Here is a 20,574-nt window from a genome sequence, read left to right as displayed (position 1 = left end):
ATCCATTACACTTTTTGGATGGTCTATTACATATGAGGACCTAGAGGGGTTTGCTTTCACGTGGTATTAGTGATACTGTTGTGCTATATATACTTCTGTGTACATATGTATATTCCTGTTTCTTCTCGGTTCTTCTGAAAGTAATTTAAATGTAAGATCTTTGCTTCCAAATACATCATGGTTCAACATTTAATCTTTACTTTAGCTACAGCTCCAGAAATATCCACACACTGTTCTGTTCCCTGTAAAAGCCTATCAGGTCCAGGTCAGTTACATTTATACGGTGTTTCTAAGTAGTGCAGGAAAGTGCCATGAGGGTTTTTTAAAATGTCCCTTACTTTCTTCACTGCTAACTAACTATGTCCTTCAGGGGATCTAGCCATTTAGACATTTCAGTTCAATTACTGGATGATTATGTGCTTTGTGCCCAAGGGGTGGTGAGGAAGAAAAACAGTCAGGCCTATGGCCATAATAGAGAGTCCTTAAATAATAACCCTTTGAAGTTTTGTTTACTTTCCCACAGGCCTGCAAACATGTGATTATAAAATATGCTGTAGTACATTGCAGTAGTGTGTGAAAAGGTTGAAAGGGAGAAATAATAGCTCTAAAGTGGGTTTGAATCTAATGTAAATCCATTAAAACTGATTTTGAAACATGGCATGTAAAGTGAGTTCTCAACACCAGGTGACTCCCTCGAGAGGTGTTTATGACATTGCTAAATCCGTTCAGTTCTGATAGCTTCAGAATTGGACAATCACTCATCATCTGTGCCACTGTCTGAAGAAAGTCCATTTAGAATAAACCAACAGCTTTACCTGGTGACTATGTTGATGTAACACTTTCTATGACTGAAATATGGAGTAGATGAAAATTGGAGGGCTCTGATGGTTCTCCTGCTTAAGAAAATGAAGTACAGTGACAGTACAATCTTTGTTATTTTGATTTTTGCCACTTTTGTTTGAATATTGTATTTCAGAAAAAAAAATCCTTTTTAAAAAAGAAATTGCAGACTTCAAAATGGAGTTATTCTTTTTCCCAGAATTTTTTTCCATGTTTATTTCTTCTTTTGGTAAGATTGCAACAAAAGTAAGTTTGTGCTATTCTACAAGTAAGTTCTAAAGCTACTGGATGGAAGAGACCACAAAGCCTTTCAGGACTGATCTTGAAGAAAATAAACCTAAGATCTTTAAATCCCATCATAGCTTCTGGAAGCCTGTATACCTGTTTTGTGATGTATGCAAAATCCAGTGTGTCTGATTCTTTTCAGAGATGTATAAAGCTCATTTTTTTAAGCATTACATTGCTGGTGTTCACGCATTTGCTTGTATCTGTTCTCAGAGTGGAAGATCTTGGTTTGCTTATTTTCGCAGGTTTGATTTCTACTTTGGTGCATTTTTCTATGTTGCTGTTTCAAAGCTGATGCAAACCACTGGAAATTTGGGAGATCTGTGTACTGACAACATTAGTCCTGAATTAAATACCCCCCTTTTTTTATATAGCATTTTGTGGGTTATTCACTAATGTCTTCTGCAACATAACTGTTGCAGCTTTCTCTGGATGGTTACACTGGTAATAATGATGCCAAATATAATCCATCCTTTTCATGGAAGCCACTAAAATGCAATTGCAATTAAGCATAAAGGCATAAAAGATACATATTATCTTGTGTTAGACTAATCAAGACACAGTGCATCAGCTATTGCTTGCATTTTTCAGAGCCATCTGAGATTTGAGTGTGTTATATTCTTTAAATAATATGGCTGGGGTCCTGGTTAGGAGACCTCCAAGGAGAGGCCAGTTTCCATGCAGAGTGTTCTTGCAGCTCTGTAGGTGTTGGTCTCCTGGCTGATGCAGTATTGAGTTACTCTCCCAGCATGAAAGTAGCAGGAAGTGGGATTTCACCATCTGTTCACTGAAATTTAAAAGCAGGGTCCTTTTCGGTCCGTGGATGAGAACAGAATGCTAACCCAAATTTACTGGCCAGATACTAATCTCTATTATATGATTCTTCCAAATTTTTGTTTTCCCCACTCTTCTGATTGAGTTTCTTCTTGTAATGTTTTCACGTGGCTTTGTCTAGTTTCTCTTCATCACTGTGTGTACTCAGCTTCATCCTACAGGTAGGTGGAGAGACCACATTTTGGGATGAAAGATGCTATTCTAAGTAGAAGGTGATATCATAGCTAAGTGAAAATATCAATATCCAAAACTGCATGTATTGTTGAAAAGGAGAAAATTTTACAAGTCTAAGATGATGCAGATTACCTGAGGTTAGTATAATTTGTGAAATGTGCTTCTTTATCCCACATTTTCATTAACACTGTTTTTTGATCGGTGATATAGCAAAACTGATTTTAGAGTAGTTTAGCACCAGGAGGTCAGGACTGTGGGCACTGATAGTGAAAATAGTGGACCTAGTTATTTTCAGACTACCAATATTTGAATGTGCAATGATTATAAAAGCTGTAGACCTTCCCACTAGGAATGAGAAGCTCAAGTTACTCGGCTGTGAAGATCCCTTATTTTTAAATGCCTCTACAGTTCTGTCCAGTGACTTGCTGAATCAGGGTCAGCATAGTCAAAATGCATCTAGTAAGATTTATCCTAACTACTGTAGTTGTTACCTGGGCTTTTTTCCCATCCCTGTGAAAAATGAAAAGTTTAAATTTGATTCGTTATACCCAGGATTTGAATGGTTTTTACTTCTGGATAAACTTCTTAGTGTAAAACATTCAGGGAAAATTAATTGTTAAAATTATTATTTCTTTTTAAAGGTGCAATTCTCAGACTAAATTGTTCAGGGCACAATGTGTTGACTATCACTACAGCATAAATCTGAACCAATTTAATATAGTGAGAGCATACTGTATTCAGTCCAGAGTGGTTGTGTCAGCACTGTCTGGAGATGCAGGTTAAAGCCTGACAGGTTCCTGACCAGGCTTGTCAGATGTAAGACACCTGTGGTTAAATGCCACATGGTCACTTGAGGAAGGAAGGTTGGAGTCTGGTTGCCTGCAACCCATCTGCTCTTCTATGAGTCCAGAGCTGATTCGTTTGCTCAGAACAGCGTACATTATGAAATCCTAGAGGCTGGTGGGACACATTAGGCAAATACAGGCCAACCTTCAGTGTCATGCAGGTGGAAGTCACCTCTCTTGGTACTCATGGCAACTTGTTCAAAGCCACCTCCTTAAGTGTGTACAAACTGAAGTTTGTATTGGAGCTAATCACGAACCACTAAACTGGAATGGCACCTGTATTTCCTACCCAAAAATGACACCCATGATGGTGAAATGCAGAAAGCAGCACACTACGGGTCACATAGTCAGGAATAGTGCCCAAAGCTCATGACCAGCAGCTAGAGGTGCAGGCACTAGAGCATGCTCTTGGGCACATGCACTTACTCCCCAGAAGGCTTATCATCACAACAAGTAGTTGAGTTCTGTGCAATATGATCTGGGATGGAAGATTCATTTGCTGAGAGCAAGCAGTTTCTTTCAAATAAGTTCTCTAGTGGACTGGTAGGTGCTAAATCAGTTTGGCAAAATATATTAACCTGCCAGCTGATACTTCAGTTTCATTACATCATACTGTGTATCACCATGGTCAGAGTCCATTCACCCCTTGACTTTCCTTTCAATGAGGTTTGGATACTCAAGACTGAGCAGTGATGAGACCAAATATCAGTCCTGGTGAATTACTTAAAATTACTAGGTTTTGCATTTTTGAATGGCAGGACAGGTTGTTTGATCTTGGCAATGGGCATTGTCCTCTGATACAGACAGCTTGGATCAAATACCATTTGCCCCATTCTGCAGTTAGTGGAGACCATTGCTGTAAACTCCTGAAGATGGTCTCTGAAAAAAAAAGATTTCTGCCAATTTTTTCCTCTTTTGCCCAGGAATTGCACAGTGCATTGGGACATGCAAAGAAACTGTGGTTTAACCTGAGCATTTCTGAGAAGCAATGTTCCATCAAAACTAACTGCCTTCCTCAGGTCCTGGTTAGGCTTAGTTTGTCACTGCACGGTTCCAATGTGTAACATCTTATTTGTTGTCATGGAAGCACTGCTACAGGTTCAGTGTCAAGAACATCATCTTCTCCACACTCTCCACCCAGCCTCCAGCGTAACAAGGAAAACTGGCAGAGTGGCTCTGCCAGTCACTATTGCTCTGCAAGGAGTTGGAGGGTGGACTGGGAGGGACAGGAACAGGATAGTGGGGGATTTTGATCTTGATAAATTTTATGTTTTCAGAAATGTCGCTTTGTTCATATGTCTCTTCACTCTAGCTTAACCCACTATGTATAGCAATACAAGTGGCTCCTGAAATTGCTGCCATTTGGCTTCAGGGGCTTTGGCATCTAATTTTTTAGTACTTACAAAGGTGAAAAAGTTGTGTAGTAGAGTAGGTCACTTCTGTTCATCTCATGTTCCAGGTGAAGCTAGACCCATTGTGGGTAGGATGTGGGATTCATTAATGGCTTTTTTCATTGGTAAGTGAGTGATATAAGTCACTCCCTGGGCATTTTCATTCTGGAGTTTTTTTCTCAATTTAGACCAAAGTACTTTGGAAGCAACTTAAGCCAACTGGAAAAAGCTACTTTTATTCTCTAATGAGAAAATCTGCCCAGGGCTTCTGTGGCAGGGAACCTGTGTAATGCTACCAGTGTAACTGTAATGGTTTAACTGGAAAATTCTGCCAGTAAACAAGATTTAAGTTTATTAATGTGCAAATACTGTCTCTAAAAAACACTTGGAGGCTCAGACACTGTCCACAACTAGTATATTACTTCATAGTCCAAGGTCAAATACACTCAGCATGTTTGCAGTGGGCATGCTGTATTAGTAATCACACATAGTAGCATTAGTAATCACACATAGTAGCATCTGAGTGTGTAGCTTGATGATGAAGTGTGGTTCAGGGAGGGACTGTATAGCACTGTGTGTCTTTATATTCAAGGGAAAGTTGTGTTGTTGGCTGTCTCTAAAGTGCTACCATGCTAAAGTTTGTAGCATTTAGCATTAACTGTCTGTTATTTCTTGTCACCACTTTTCTTTGGTGGGATAATGTGAAAAACTAGATGGCTTTGCTCTAAAAAAGGCAGCAGGTCTAGACTTAACATTGCACAGGGATACCCTCTGCCCGAGTTTTAGGGATTGGTGTCACATTTCACATTTTTAAGTGTGCTTTGACGACTGGGAGTCTGGAAAAGTGCAAAGAAGAAATAGGACTTAGGAATAATTAAAAATGGAGTCTAATGATCAGCAGCCATCAGATGGGTAGAAGCAGCACAAAAAAAGAATTGGAGCTTGGACATTCACTGTGAGAAGAAGGACAAGGTAGGGAAAAGAAATAATAGAAGAATAATTGCTATTAGCAAGGTCAGATGTCAGAGATTTTCAAAGCTAGGACTGAGAGGGGTGAAAAGGGAAAGGCTGGAAGGCCTGCTTGTCTTTTAGGAGACAAAAGGAGACCTAGCAAGGTAAAGCTCAAAGGGGCTCTGTGCTGGGAGATATAAGCATGCCTGAGTGATGTTTGGGAACCTCTCTGACCTCCTGCAAAAAACATGGAATGAGGCTGAATTTGTCTCAGGGTTTTGTAGTGGACAGCTGAAATATATAATGTAAAGGCTTCACAGTGTTGTCTGTTCAAAAGCTGGAGGGTCAGGGAGAAGGAGGCAAGATAAGGATGGAAGCCTGAGCAAATAGTTTGAATGAAGTATGATGATGAGTGCTTTTGCTGTTGCATATGATGGGGAGAGGAGCAGGGAGGAAAGCTTTGTGTAGGGAAAACTTAATGGTTGTTTTGTTGCTGGTTGGGTTTTTTTCCCCACTTCTGTGTTTCTAAGAGCAATAACTACATTGAATTTGTATTGTTATAGCAGAGTCCTCAGTATGCTGGGCCTCAGTATGCTGGTTTCTGTAAAAACACATGCTAACAGTAGCTTCCACCTCGTTTAAGACAAGGCATAAGAAGGGAGTGTAAAAGCCATCAGAAACAGGGGAGAAGATGGTGCGATTTCATAGGCTACGCATGTACATAAATCGAGCGCTTGTGAGTCATTTAATTTTTAAAGACTTTATAATAGATGTGCTGCAGTCTCTACTGGCCATCCACCTAGCTGCTCGCAGTTGGCAACTTCACTATTGATATCTGGGCATCATTTTAAGTGAGCACTTAAGGTTGAGTACCAAGGGAAGGTATTTATAGTTTCAGCAGAGTGGGTTGATAGCTGTTCCAGCCCCAGATGGGAATTGGGTTACATGACAGATCAGGCTGCCTTCCAATTTTATCCAATACTAGCGATAAGGGGAGGGGGGAGGGAGGACAGCTGCAACTGTATAGTCCTTCTAGGGTTAAAGATCCTAATGCTTTAAAGAGAATGTCTAAAAGAAAATTTCTTTCTGAAATAATTTATGGAAATGCCGTGCTCCCTTTGAAGGTTCCATGTCACTGCATGGCACTACGCAATGTTCTCTTTCTTCACCTGTCAGGCAAGGACCACCTCGAAGAGTCTCACTGCTGATTACTAGTTAATTGTCATTAATAAGTGACAACTGACATTATGGGGGCTTAATGCAGAGAGAACAGAAAAGAGCCACAGATATTCTAATGAGCTGACTCCTACGTGCCCTCTATTGTTGTCGAAAATGAGGAGCTGTCGTCATTGTTCAGGAGATGGGCTTCAATTGCTCTGGAAAAATATTCTCTTTTAATTTCTTTATGCATAGATAATTCCTGGTGCACTCTCTCTCCCTCTCTCCGTCTGTCTCTCTTGCTCTTTCTTTCTCTCTCATACACACACACACAGACACACACACACCTTTCTGTGAACACAGTGAAAACTTCCACGGATGATATACAATATGTATTAAGATACAGTAAAGCGTTTTAAAGTATTTTGATCTAGGCATGCACATATGCAAGCATATGTGTGCACACATACATACAGACTAGCTACACATAAATGCAAATCACCAAGATGTTAATTTAATTTTTAAAACTCAGGAAAGGAGTGGGCACAGCCAACTCCCTGAAGGAAAGGAACCAAAAGGAGATGGTCAAGACTGTCAGAGCTGATGTATGAAGTCAGGATTGAGGAAGTTCTGTTCTGTCCCTAGTATGAGGAGTTTTGAAGTGATGGTAATGAGCAAATACAGATTTCAAATACAGGTACCTAAAATTAGGTTCTTGCTCCTTATTTAAATAGTAGCTTAATGACTTAATGATTTTCAAAACTGTCAAACAGGCAGGAGCTCCCTGGGAGGCGGTGGTGGCTGCAGATGCTCAACACTGCCTGCTGAAAGTCAAAACCATTCTTTGCACACTTTCAGAAAATCTCAGCCAGCAGAGGGCCAGAAATTTGGGGGAGATGATTTAATGAGGCATCAAAGTCCTGGTAGCATTTCCCAAAAAGTAGGAAGTCTGCTTACACTAGAGAAGCATGATCGATCCAGGATAAGCTGACTTCTGTGCAGTGCCAGGTGAAATATATGCATACACATACAAGAGACTCTCTACCTTTGCAGATTAGGGAGAAGCAGGGTTCTGAGAATGCTGCTGACAACCACAATCAGGAACCTTTCCAGAAGTTGGGAAATCACCAATGATTCTTGAGGTAAAAATTTAGGTGAAACAAACAGAAGCCAGAGGTGTTGTTATGATGATGCCAGCTTGTCCTATCAATTTTGGAGCAACGTGGTCACCTGCATCAAATCTCTTAAGTATGGACAGTACTTGAGATCAAAATTTTAGAAGAGGAATTTCCTATTTTTACCAATAAATATCCAAGAGTTCCTATTCTCAACAATAAATTGCATGTCTGTAACATTTAAGGCTGGGTGGGTTTGCCTGAGAAGTGGCTTATCCAGTGTCTTTCAGCTACCTGCACAAGGAAGACAGTCCATCATTTTATGGGGAATTCCATTTTGATTGCATAGCTTGAGTTTAAAACTCAAGACTTACAGGAAAGAAAATGAAAATGAGATGCCTCTCATATTGTGCTCGCAGCAAAGACATTCATTAGCATTCTCTGTCTTTCTGCCTGCCAAGGCCCAAACAAAAGATACAGTCTGGAACAATGGCCTGAAATGAGGAACACAACCAAAGCAGCCGTGCAGGAAGCCTTCTGTTTCCCAAGGTTTGGAGACCTGGAGCCAATATATAGTGCCCCAAGCAGATGTGTGGAAGAAGAAAATGCCTCAAATGACAGTAGGTAATTTTTTTTTTCATGCTGGCCTTCCCACTGTGAAGTCAACAGATACCACGTCTTACATTGCCATAGTGCAACTTGATGGGTCCTAATTCCCAGCTCTGTATGTGACTTTGGATATGACCTCTCTGTGACTGAATCTACCCGTCTTTTAAAGAGATGAGATAATGCCTGTGTGGCAGAGAAGACACATGCTGTAATCCATGGTGAGAGTTTGTAATACTGCGTAGAAAGCACTTCTTGACATTGCAAGTGTCTTTTCAGTTACTGCACTGTCTTTAAAATTTCCTTTTGGAGAAGGCAGCTGAAAAGATCACAGTCCAAGGCATTTCACTTCCTGAGGCAAGAGGTCAGCTTGCTGCTCTTTGTGGTAATCCTCTACCTTCTTATCTTCTGGGTTAGGAAGCTCCCCACTGCCTACCACCAAGCTCACTCTAGGGTCACAGCTGCCAGGGCAGTTTCATATCCAAATCTATCACAACAGTTCTTACTGTCCTCATAATTCTTCCCTTCTTGCTTTCTTCCTAGTCATAACAAAACAGTTTTGGCAGCTTCTGGAACTTCCCTGCCTGCTGGACCCCAGCAAATCTGATGGTAGATGCTAGTGATGTCAGCTGAAGTTAGTATGTTGAATGGAGTGGGTAAAATTTGGGGTCCTCGATAAACTGTGTTTAAATAAAGCTGTGTGGTTTTTTGCTTTTAATACCATTTATCTTATGAATGCTACTGGAATGTGAGAAGAACTGATGGAGTCATTCCTGAGTGGAGTTGTTCCTTTTTCCATTGACGGTCCTGAAGCATAGAGTTGGAAATTTTGCTCTGCCCTATGTACTTGTTCCCTCCCAAATGAAAGTCATTAACATTATTTGCATTGCATCTGTGTCGTTCAAACTGTCACTCAAGACCTCTTAGACATTTTAGCAAACACTTCCAAATGACTGAGACTCTGGAATTCTTCTTTCAATAATTTACAATCATTAAAATGACATCAGACTATCTCCAGTGCTGGCATTCTTTCCGGTCGCTGTCTCTCAGATGTCTACGTGGGATGAAGGTAAAGCTGGCTCTGCAGTGATGGATGTCCCTCACAGAAAGTGGTTCAGAACAACCCAGGACACACAACAACGCCAGAACTGGAGATAGTCTTATCTCACATTTGGAGCTGTAAATTATTTAAGGGAGCACTCCAGCTCCAGGAAACTGAGGTTACAGCAAGTATTAAGCTTCCTGTATGGCTATTTTTCTTGTGTCAGGTGATGTGGCACAGTTTATTCATAGGCATTCCGGGGCCATGGAAATAATCAGTAAATGAGGAAAATATTTCATTTTCTGTTGCTATTTTTCATGTCAGATTTCTAGAGAACTAAGGCTTGGGGTTTAGGGCCCTTTGCATTGAATTCAGATCCATAAAAATCCTCTTGATGGCTGGAAAATATTGCACCAAATGAATAGATGCCCTGTCAATAGAGATTGCTGTGACTTCACAAAATGTTCCTAGTAACTACATATCATTTATAGATAATCACATGCAAGATGCTCTAATCCAGTGACTCTTAATAAATAGCTAACTCAAGAAACAACACGAGGAAGTTGCAATGCATGAAGTGCTCAGTGATAGCTTGTGCAGTCTATCTTGCTTCAGTTGGCATTGAAAGCTTAAACATGTTCCCTTCCCCACACCTCCTTGCTTGGTATATAAAATATACATGAAAAAAAAGCTGGTATAACAAATACTTGCATGCCCACCAGATACCAAAAGGAAATTTCTGAATTATCTTGGAGGGGGCTGCTTTGAGCAATAATAACAGCAGGGGAGAGAATGCCTCCTGCCCTCCATGGCCAGCATCAGGGAAGAAGGAGCCCCTTCACAGGGCAGGGCAGGGCAGGGCAGGAGCTCCTTTATCCCCTCTAAATTCCATTTCTCTCTGCTACCCATCCCAACAGCTCTACAGAGTAAACTAAACTGGTCTTTCCTTCTCCCCTTCCCCAAGGCAATGCAGAAGCCTCCAAAGACACGCAGGCAGCCCATGAGGAATGGACACCTGCCATCTCTCACAGAGGGGCCCAGTGCCTCCAGGAGCCTTCAGTCACTGCAGAGCACATGGACATCCCCCATCTGTGAAGGAAGCACCGTATCCTGCCTCCTCTGCTAACTGACACAAAGACAAGGAGGAACAAGAGGAAAGAAGGAAATTGGATTATTCACGTCGAAGCATTAATTTCTTGAATTTGGAGATGGAAAAAGTGTGGCTTTTGTTCCATTAACAACTCTTGCCTTTAGTTTCTTTTTAACATTACCCTGATGGTAAGTAGGTAAAAAATCATACTCATTTGTGAAAAAGCATTTTTTTGCATAGTGTATATAGCAATATCAGGAGATAGGGCTAGAATTTCAAAGTGGTACTTTTCTTTGGTTCTTTCCCTTTCAATAGCTGTTGTTTTGATTACTCTGTGCCTTAGGCTATCATTAGAATCTTTTTGTGTGTGGAAGTATTAAGTCCATAAATATGAAAATAAGCCTGTAATTGACCCATGGACTGAATTTATTTCCATTAGATTCTTCTGCTAGTATAAAAAGCACAAACTGGAAGAGTGATATTTATGTGCATATGAAGCTCCCCAGCTCTGATGGTATATCATATATTTGATAACAAGGTTATGCTCTTAAAGGGACTACTCAGCAAGAGAGGGTGGGGAAAACAGGTGTCTTATTTTAGTTTTGAAAGCAAAATTGGGTACAGCCATAAAATACATACACAGCACATACCATTATTTTGATTAATCGGACTGCTAGGGAACAGCTCATAATGAAAGCTGATGAGCACATCCCAATCAGTCTCATTAGGTTCCTCTGCAGACACCTGGAGAAAGGCAGCCAGCAGTGGGTACTTTGAAGGCAGGAGGAGCTGAGCGATCTACCACAGAAAACACGGGGGTTGCCACACCTGCTTGTGTGCTGTGATGGAGCTTTACGGCACACGGGGAGGTTTCTCAGCTAAATGGGACATAAAGCTCAGCTGCCTTCTGGGGAGGGCCTGTGCTGTGCCCCATGCATCATGTGTAATATTCCAGTTGTTTCCTCTGCTTGTGGCCACAGCTGTAGTGCTGCTGAGCTGCTACATAAAGTTTTCCAGGGATGCTGTTGGTTTTTTTCCTTCTGGATTTTTCCACCTTCCCACTGTGTGAAGGGACCATATGGCACAGCTATTACATCAGGACCTGCAGGCAATTCCCACTCAGGCAGTATACCAGATCAGGGCTGCATGTCGAAGAAGAAAATGAAGGAGGGAGAGAGGGGAGAAGGTGGGCGAGATTAGTTCCAAGAACAAAAATCACAGAATATTCAGGGCTTGTGTCGTGAGACAGGCATCTGCCCCTCGCCCCCATGAGCTCTGTTATCATCTGCCACAGCCTGCTCTCTCTAAGGTGCAGGTACACTTTGTCACCAAGGTCAACTTTGCAGCTCACAGGCTCCTCAGTGCCCTGGCCTTGCTCAGGGACTGACTTTGGGCAACCTCCTTCCTCTGGCTGCCATTGGGAAGGTTTATGGAAAGGTGTGGCATGGAAGGCATATATATATGTGTTTCTGGGTAATTTACACCTCCATTTCGTCCCAGTCTCTCTTTTTTTTCCTCATATGCCAGGGACTGACCAATAATATAGGCCTAAAGGGAATCATACAATTAAACTAAGTATAATTGAGATATTGAGGTTTTGTTTGTCTGACTTCAATCTACATTTGTATCAAGGGGGTTAAAAGTGGAGAGGTCTTTCAACAGCTTTCCCATTTGTTTTTCCTAGTAGCTGTGGCGACCATTATTAGCACTGCTTTGAATTAATGGTCAATTGTCCTATCATAGTTTAAGAAATATGATGGGCTGTGAGACCAATCCCAAATAATATTTTGAGTATATAACACATCTAATTAAAAAGAAAAGAATTAAATGGTGGCAAATAAAATTGGTACGTTATCTCTAGCCAGTGCTGCAAAAAAATAGACAGTAGTCTTGATTGGAAAGCTCTTCCTCCTTTGAGCAGGAGTTCTCTGTGGTACAGGTTATAAGGATGACCCTACAAAAATTACCAGGAATATCGTTATGTCCTTGGCCACGCGTTTGTCTCCAAGTGAGACTTTCTTGATGTTATGTGGATTCTCATTACTTCACAGGGAAAAGTGTCTGTGTACTCACATCTGTGCGTAGTACATGTAGTTTCTTCTTCATGGATGCAGTCTGTTCACAAATGATGTTCAACCAGTATTGAGAGGGAAGAGCACCTTCAGCATTGCTGACTTTTCACACTTCTTGACAGACAAAAAATAAGATTATAAATTAGAAGATTATAGAAGTGGCTGGATGTTGATGGCATCTTTTTTGTTTTTAAATTCTGTGTGTTATTGTGACCAAGTAGAAAGAAATCACTGCTCCATTTTACAGACCTCGAAACCAGAACAGAGCACCCGACCCCACCATTGCAGACACAGTAACCATCTGCCTGCCCCCAGTGGGCTTCAACCACACCCATCAGCAACCCCAGCCTTGGAACCCTCTCAGCTCCCCATCAGGGCAGAGTGTGGCAGAATAACAGGATCCTGCTGGCTGGGTGGGTGTGCTCCTGGCCAGAGCGGGCAGATGAACATCCAGACCTGTAATCAAGCATGGGGCTGTAGGAACATAGATGGTGTGTGAACAACAGCCAAAAAAGTTCTTGTGGATATTCAAGCTGTCAGAGCAAAGTGGCTGGTTAGTGCACAGCAACTTCTGGTTTTGTTGACAGTCACAATTTCATTGCAAAATCTGCAATACTTGGCATTGTTATTCATGTCCTAGTGCGTGTAGCCAGGTGATTAGGGAAGACACACGTGTAAGTGAAGTTTTTAGCCCTTAGATTTGCTGATAAAACTTTTAATATGTCACCCTAAAGCTTAGTTGCAGTGAGGAAAATCAATCCTCTTTTCAAAATCTCACAGTTATTGTCAGGCATTTTTTGGTTACCTATTTTCAAACTCTTGGTTCAATTCATAATGCTCCTGCACTGGTCTCGGTTCATCATGCTGGAGTCATGACCAAATGGTTATTTGGATGAAGTACAGCCAGCATCACAAGAGGGACACCAAGTGGGTGGAAGAGCAGCACACAGTCTTCAAGAAAAAAACAGCAAAATCAGTGGAACCAAGACTTCCCTTTTATTGGTTACCCCCAAGGGAAAACGGGGGGCACAAAGATGTTCCAAACCCACTGGAAGCTCTCCAGCACTTCAACCACAGCAGAGACAATAGCACACTTGTGGGCAGGGAGAGAAGCCAGGGGGAGACTCACCTGCAGTCAGCAATGGAGAAGGGGCAAGAGGATCACAAATATCATGAAGTCCTTATGGTGGGGGAAGGAACATGCCCTCTCAGTGGTTGCCAGCAACCGGGAGCAAGGACAAGCCACAAGTGGTTTTCTGGGTCACTCTGCATTGCTTTTCTGAGACTGCTGATGGAGGACAAGAACAAGAATGGAAGCTGGAGTGGTCTGTACGTAGTTAGGTTTCTACAGCAAGGGGCACCATGTTTAGCAGGGAGTGGAAGTAGCCACAGAACTCCCATTAACAATAACGCGATTGCGTATGTGAGTTCTATTCACTGTACTGAAAATTTACCCCTAAGGGTCCACATAAATTTGAGCTGTTGACCGTGTGAAATGTTCTTTTATGGGCAATAAGGACACTGAGAGGCAGATACATGTTTTCCTAAGCTCTGGCCACATACCACTATTTGTCTGCATAATTCTTCCATTTTTCTTCCCATATTCTTCATACAATGCACACATTTCTTATAGAGAGCAGGCAAAAAATGGTTTTAACAACAGCATACTTTGTTATTAAATTAGGCCTTGGAACTATAATTCCCCATCTCTGTATTTTGATGAGAAACCTTCTACAATGTTATCAAACTAATATATTGTAGCAAATTTTATATCTTCTGTCTCTGCCATGTATAATATGAACTGTATGAGAAAGAGGGAACTTGCTACAGAAATTTTTTTCTCTCTCTATTTCTAAGAAACAAACAGTTTACTGGCAGGTCGAGTATTCATGCTGCTGAATCTTACCTTTTATTTGATTATGTAAATGGAGAGGGACTATACTCTGGTTCATCTTGGCAAAATTTAATTTGTAGTTGATGCCTAAAACTTTTGAAACCACCCCCACAAGATTAGCAATTGTCAATAATGCTACATATTCTCGCTCCCTTTCTTTCTCTACCCCCTTACTTTCTTTCCTTTTCTCTCCCCACTTCTTTTTTTTTTTTCCTTGAGATGTTATCAGGCTGTCTTTCAAATAACCAGAGCAGAGTTTTGCAAAGGAGGTATATATCCTCTCAGCAGACACGTTCAGCATTTTGAACTCTAGGATCGTAAACAATGGACATGAGTATATTTTAAAATGAAACTTGGAGTAATTTATCTTAATTTAAAACTGACTATTCCTGCTCCAGCTCTTTTTTCTTTTCTCTTGGAATACTACACATATAAATCTTCAGACAATCTCCTGGTAATTCATATTAATACACTTGGGGAAATGGTTTGGATTCAAAACAAATGTTCTCACAAATGTAGTTATCTCATCCTCATAATTTCCTAGATCTTCAAATCCAGCTGGTTTAACTGTTTAACACCAGGAAGCAGTAATGGATTTTCCCTGCAATGCTTGGGAGTGGCTCTCTGGACCCAGAGAGGAGAGTTGTCTTCCTGCATTTACCTGAACTCCACCAAAGGGATCCACAGTGGTGCCTGCAGGCATGGGAAGAGCAGGAATGGCAGGAGTTATCACAGGGATTCACAGCAGGGATTCACAGGACACCTGGGGTTTGCTTATCTTGTGGGGTTACTCCTTTCAGTAGCCCCAGGCAGATGCAGAGTGGTAGCAGAGGAGTCAGGTAGTGAGCATTTAGGGACCCTAAATCCACGCTGCAGCTAGCCTGACCTCCTAGAAGAGCAATTTTCAGTTTCCTTGACTAACACATTTCTTGTTTCCCTGGTGGTCTTTTTTTCCTGTTTGTCTTCACTCGGGAGGAAAATTATGCAGAATATGTTTCCTCTTGCTAAGACAACTCATGGTGCACTAGACAAGCTGACCACACATCTGCAGTTGCTGACCAGGATATCTGTTTTATCCTGAACCTGGAGAGGAGTTTGGAAAGCATCAGCCTTTATTTCTTTTGCTTTTCCTTTCACACCCTGCACTGTTCTGTCCATAATAAACCCAGAAATCACACATTCTGGAACAGTGCAACAACGAGGTGTGCACACGATCTCATTCTGTATAAACCCTTTTACTTGAAGATTAAACTTTAATTGAAAAATAGGTCTCTGAAGAAATCCCCAGCCAGTGTCTGCCCAATTACAGCAATGTAGCTGTTACAATGGAAAGCTGTTAATGTTAGCTGCAGTCCATGTGGTATGTGGAATATGTTTCAGATTTAACATCAGCATTCAAGGCCATGACTATGTTTTGATGCTCAAAGCAGGAGATTTTATGCATTTAACATCAATTTTATGCATTATAGATCTTGCTGTACCTGAGCAAGGAAGTAACCATATGATTCTGTGTTGAATTAACTGTGAACAAAATATTTGCATCAACTATTCATACAGTGACTGCTTTTGTTATGTGTCTCTAGGAAGCAACTAAGTGACTCGGTGTCTTATTTGATTGGCTTTTAAGAAGAAGGCTTTGCAGGTACTCTAAGCCAGGAAAAGAAAGCACTTGGTCTGGTAGCCGCATTGACTCCCTGACAAAACCCCACATTACTGCTCACATCAGTGTGGCGGAGGCAGCTTCATCTGTGATCTCTTGTTTGTCTCTTGAGCGAAATGAAGCTAACATGCTGAGAGCTGTCTTCGGCTAGTCACACTTTGGCATGTATGTGTGGGTTGTTTTTGTGGTCATAAAATTTTGAGTGGTGTAGAGCAGCAAGTGTGTTAGAATGATACCTGATAACAATGCTGCATCTTTACGATGTGTCAGGCACTGTCTGATAAATCCTCTTGCTTTCCTTTCTCTTCCTCAGGATGTTTTAACTTCCAGAGGAAACACTGATTTTTAATGTAGAGGTGGGGGTGCAACCACTCAGCATATGCCAGGAGCAATGTCATACCCCGAATTAAAGCAATCCATAAGATAAGCAGGGGCTGTAGCAACATGGGAGCTTTTCAAAACAACCGTAGGCACCTTTTTTACATTTTGCTATTTCCAGGCCAGTTGGAAATTAAGAAAAAAAAAAAAATTAAAAACAATTTAGCCATCAGCACCTGGATGTTCATGGCACTTCCCACCCTCAACCCCCCCTGAAATTTCGTGAGATTTTAATATGCATATTTAGAGAGCTCCATCACTGCAGCTCCGAAGTGGCTGTTACAATATTGATGTTGTTTTACACAGTCAGTTGTAAGTTATAGTCCAAAGGAAAGGTTTAGGGCAAGATATAAAAACAGGATGTAACTGAGTGATTTAGAAGGAAGAAGGGAGGAACTTCCAGGAAATGGCTTTGCTTTGCTCCTTTGTAGGAGCAAAAGGAGGCAAAGACTGAGTCCAAAGGTGAAGATCAGAGCCATGGGAAATATGAGTGGGTAGGAAAGTAGGCACATTTTTGCTCAGAAGGGTTGTGAAAACATTGTCAACAATTAGTTTGGGGCCACAAAGATTGTTTTTCAAAGCTGCTCGTTCCGTGAAGAAAACCAGTTGCCACAGTGTGCAGACGACCTTCTAGACAAATGAATGGAAAACAGCTCAGTGATGGTGATGCAGGATCACAGAAATAACCTTGCTTCCTGCTATGGGTAGAAGTATGTGTTCAGGTACAATCACAGGTTAGGGAATGAGTAAATTGGGCTATCCCTCAGTTCTGCTGTTTATTTCTGGGAAATTCATCAGTTTGTCATTCTTTCCTATTCACAACAAGCAAAAGCCCCCCTTGCTCTCACACTGGCTGAACACTTTCCAGCTTTAATGCCGCGCTAATGCTCTGCTGTATGCTGCAGCAGGTCCACTTGCGGTGGTCACAGCTTCCCTTGGGCTTGCAAGGACAGGAAAGCAAAACATTGCCTGAGCCTTTTCAGCAAGATGAGTCTCACAGAGCCAGTATGGGAGTCATCTTAGGCACCATCCCTCAACCCCTTTTTTGTGTGCTTGGAGGTGTTTTGGAGTAATGTGTTCCTCTGTTGATTCTTTCTTCTAGAAGATAGGCAGGAATGCTTTTTTTCAGAGGGAGGTGACAAAGAAAATTGTTATACTTTCTTTTCCAAAGTACCTGTGAAAGTGTTCTTTCTCAATGCTGAGGTGTGTGCTTTTAGAACTTTGGCATTTCCGATGTACAAGAGCAGAACAGGTCCTTTTCATTGGGAGGGAGGTCATGATAGCTTGGGAAGTGCAAAGGCTGTTTCTTCCACACCATGTCTGCAGTGCTCTCAGAATGTCAGAAGTGGAGCTGGGTGTATCTGGAGTTTTCCAGCCATCCATATATGCACTTAGATGCTGCTGACTTGTCTCTCATCTTCCCCCTCCATATTCCTGCCAAGCGGAAATGTCTTGCAGTTGTCTCATGCACGGATCAGTCCATGCTGTAGGTTTCCAGCACAAAGCAATCTGTGACAGGCGGTGCCGCGCGATCACTGCAGGCAGCCTGACTTCACATTAAATGCAATTCTTTCCATAATTCTTGTTGCTTATTAACGCGTTGGAGGCCTGATCCTGATTCCTTTGAAGGCAGTGACACAGCTCCCACTGAACATAGCGGGAGGCGAAGGGCAGCCTTTGCTGCTTGACACAAACAAAATGTTATGGTACTGGAGTTGCTTGCGAAACATAAACACGGCGGTCCTTAAAAGCGGCATTCTCTTCTTCCCCCTAATTTTCTCTTTTTAAAGCTATACCTCCTAAGTATGGTGTAATTTAAAAAAAACTCTATGGAGCTGTTCTCTCCTGGGCCTGGCACGTGGCCCCCCAAGCACCCAGAGCTGGGCAGGTGGTGCCGCGGTGGTTGATGGCTGTGTGTGGAGCCTGGCTGAGAACCACATCTCCTGCCTTCCCTGGTGCTACCATGAGAGACCTGCACCTCTGCCCTCATTCCTCAGCATCCCCTTCATCCCTCAGTACCCCCAGCCCTCCTTTGCACCCCTGGAGTCCACTTTTTGGGTGGGCAGCCTGCCTGCCTGGCGCTGCAATCACCTCCTGCAGGCAGAGCTGGGGCTGTAACGTGAGCGAGCCCACAGCCCCAAAGCTGCCTGCCCGCCTCGCTTGGGCTTCAGCCTGCCACCACCTCACCTATCGAGCTAAATTTCCCATTACAACTTGAATTTAAATATTCTAATAAATTTGTTTTAGAAACTCTTACAGCTCCCTTGTGCCATTTGCAGGGAAACACTCTCTGGGTTTTTTTCTGGGAGATGGAGATTTCTTTGTGCTTGGGGTGACTGATTGAATTTTACCTGCGCTAAATTATATTTGCACATTCTAGTAATTGCAAAGGGCCACACAGAGAAACAAAGCATTGACTGCCGTTGTACTGGGATTTCCCAGATGTATAATTTCAAATTGATATGAAAAAAACCCTTGCAATGCATTAATAATAGCAGAAAATGTAACTCGGTTGGCCAACGGTGAACAGAGGCTTTTTTTCCTGAGCTGCAAAACAAGCTATAGACCTCAGGTGACTAGCATTTATTGTTAGAATGGGTTTTCTATCGCATTCCTTCTGAAATATGAAATAAAGATTTATACTGAACAACTCTGTTGTATATAACAGATCTGGATCATACCTGGGAAGCAGTGTGGGTTTCTTTTATTTTTTTTTTTAAGTGAAAGCAAAAAGCTTTTGTCTAATTTAAAGGCACTTTTTGGTTATTGAGTCTTCTGGCAGGTTACCTGTCCTTTTTCCATGGCTCAGTATTATCTCATGGTTGGAATAATGACATTGAAAAAGAAATCTTTGGCAAACAGCACATACTTTTCAAGTCATGTCAGAGTGAACCAAGAATGAGAGGGAATGATACTCAATGGGGTACCAGTGGGGTACTTAAATATTTATTAATAAAGAATTAAGATTAGTTTTTTAAAGGTGTAGGCTTTTAAAAAGTGTTGGTTTTCCCAGTCTCCACAAAATCAAAGGAGACCAAAAGACTAATAATAATAATAATAATAATAATAATAATAATAATAAATCTAACACATATTATAATTAAGTGTTAGATGCATACAGCTTTGCCTAGCTAACTGTAAGTTTCTCTCTCATGGGCCTGGAACATACATGTATGTTGAGCATAAATAATTCACTGAAATTATGCCAGGGGAAGAAGAGCACCTTCTGTGCAGCACGGCTTGGACAGAAATGGACACAAAAATTATGAGCATATCATCTGAAGAGGACCCTCAATGTCTGGCCAAGTAGTGGTGGTGCTTTCTAAAGGAAGAGAGGTCACTAACAAACCTTAGCCTTGGCATATCACTACTTTGGGGTTGGATTTGCACCCTGGTGGGGCCAGTCTCTGTCCTCCATGGAGCACACTATGAGCAGCTGCTTAAGATCTCCTTCATGGGCATTCCTGGTATTGCCAGCTTGCATCACATCACTGCATTCCTCCCTGGAGTTTACAAAGGCAACACTGCAGCCTGGCTGATGGGATGCTTTCCAGACAGGACCCTGTCTGAAAGGCTGCTTCAAGAGCTGTCACCTCTCCTGCCCACTGCAGATTTCCAAAAGTGGCCCCTGCTGTGCAGCAGGTCTTGGGCTGGTTGCTGCTGCTGCTCCAGTGCAGCCAGGACCGAGCTGCATCTCTGTATCTCATGAAGGGTATGCTCTGTTCTCTTGAGCTGTGTTGCATTTTTCTAGCACAATGTTACCCCCATTTTTAATGCTGTGAGCAATTTTAACTGGAAGCCACCTCCTTGTCTGTGCCTTATAAGCACTTCTGCCTTTCCACTCAAACGCTGGGAGTACACAGCTCAACTATTGCTGCCTTCATGCTTTTGCAAATTTTAATGCATTATTAATAATTTTGTAACATATTTCTTCAAGCTCTTTAGCAGCAAATGTTATTTCAGTGCTGCCTCTGATAAGAGTCTTAGTCACCATGTGCACTATTTCCAAGCTACCACACAACCTGAGCTTTTAATTTGTTCCCCCTGTTCAAACACAGGAAGGACCTTCTGAGAATAATATTTCTCATTATCTGATTGCTTTTGTGAATCGTTTCCTGCATTTCTAGGTATGCTTATCATCATATCATAGACAGTACAGATGGGAGATCTATTAACTAATCTAGTGCACGCTCCCCCTCTTACCCTCACGATGAGACATCATTTAATTTGTGGAACATA

The sequence above is a fragment of the Ammospiza nelsoni genome, chromosome 1, assembly GCF_027579445.1.
Source record: "Ammospiza nelsoni isolate bAmmNel1 chromosome 1, bAmmNel1.pri, whole genome shotgun sequence".
NCBI lineage: Eukaryota > Metazoa > Chordata > Aves > Passeriformes > Passerellidae > Ammospiza > Ammospiza nelsoni.
Note: the sequence above shows the minus strand (reverse complement) of the source record.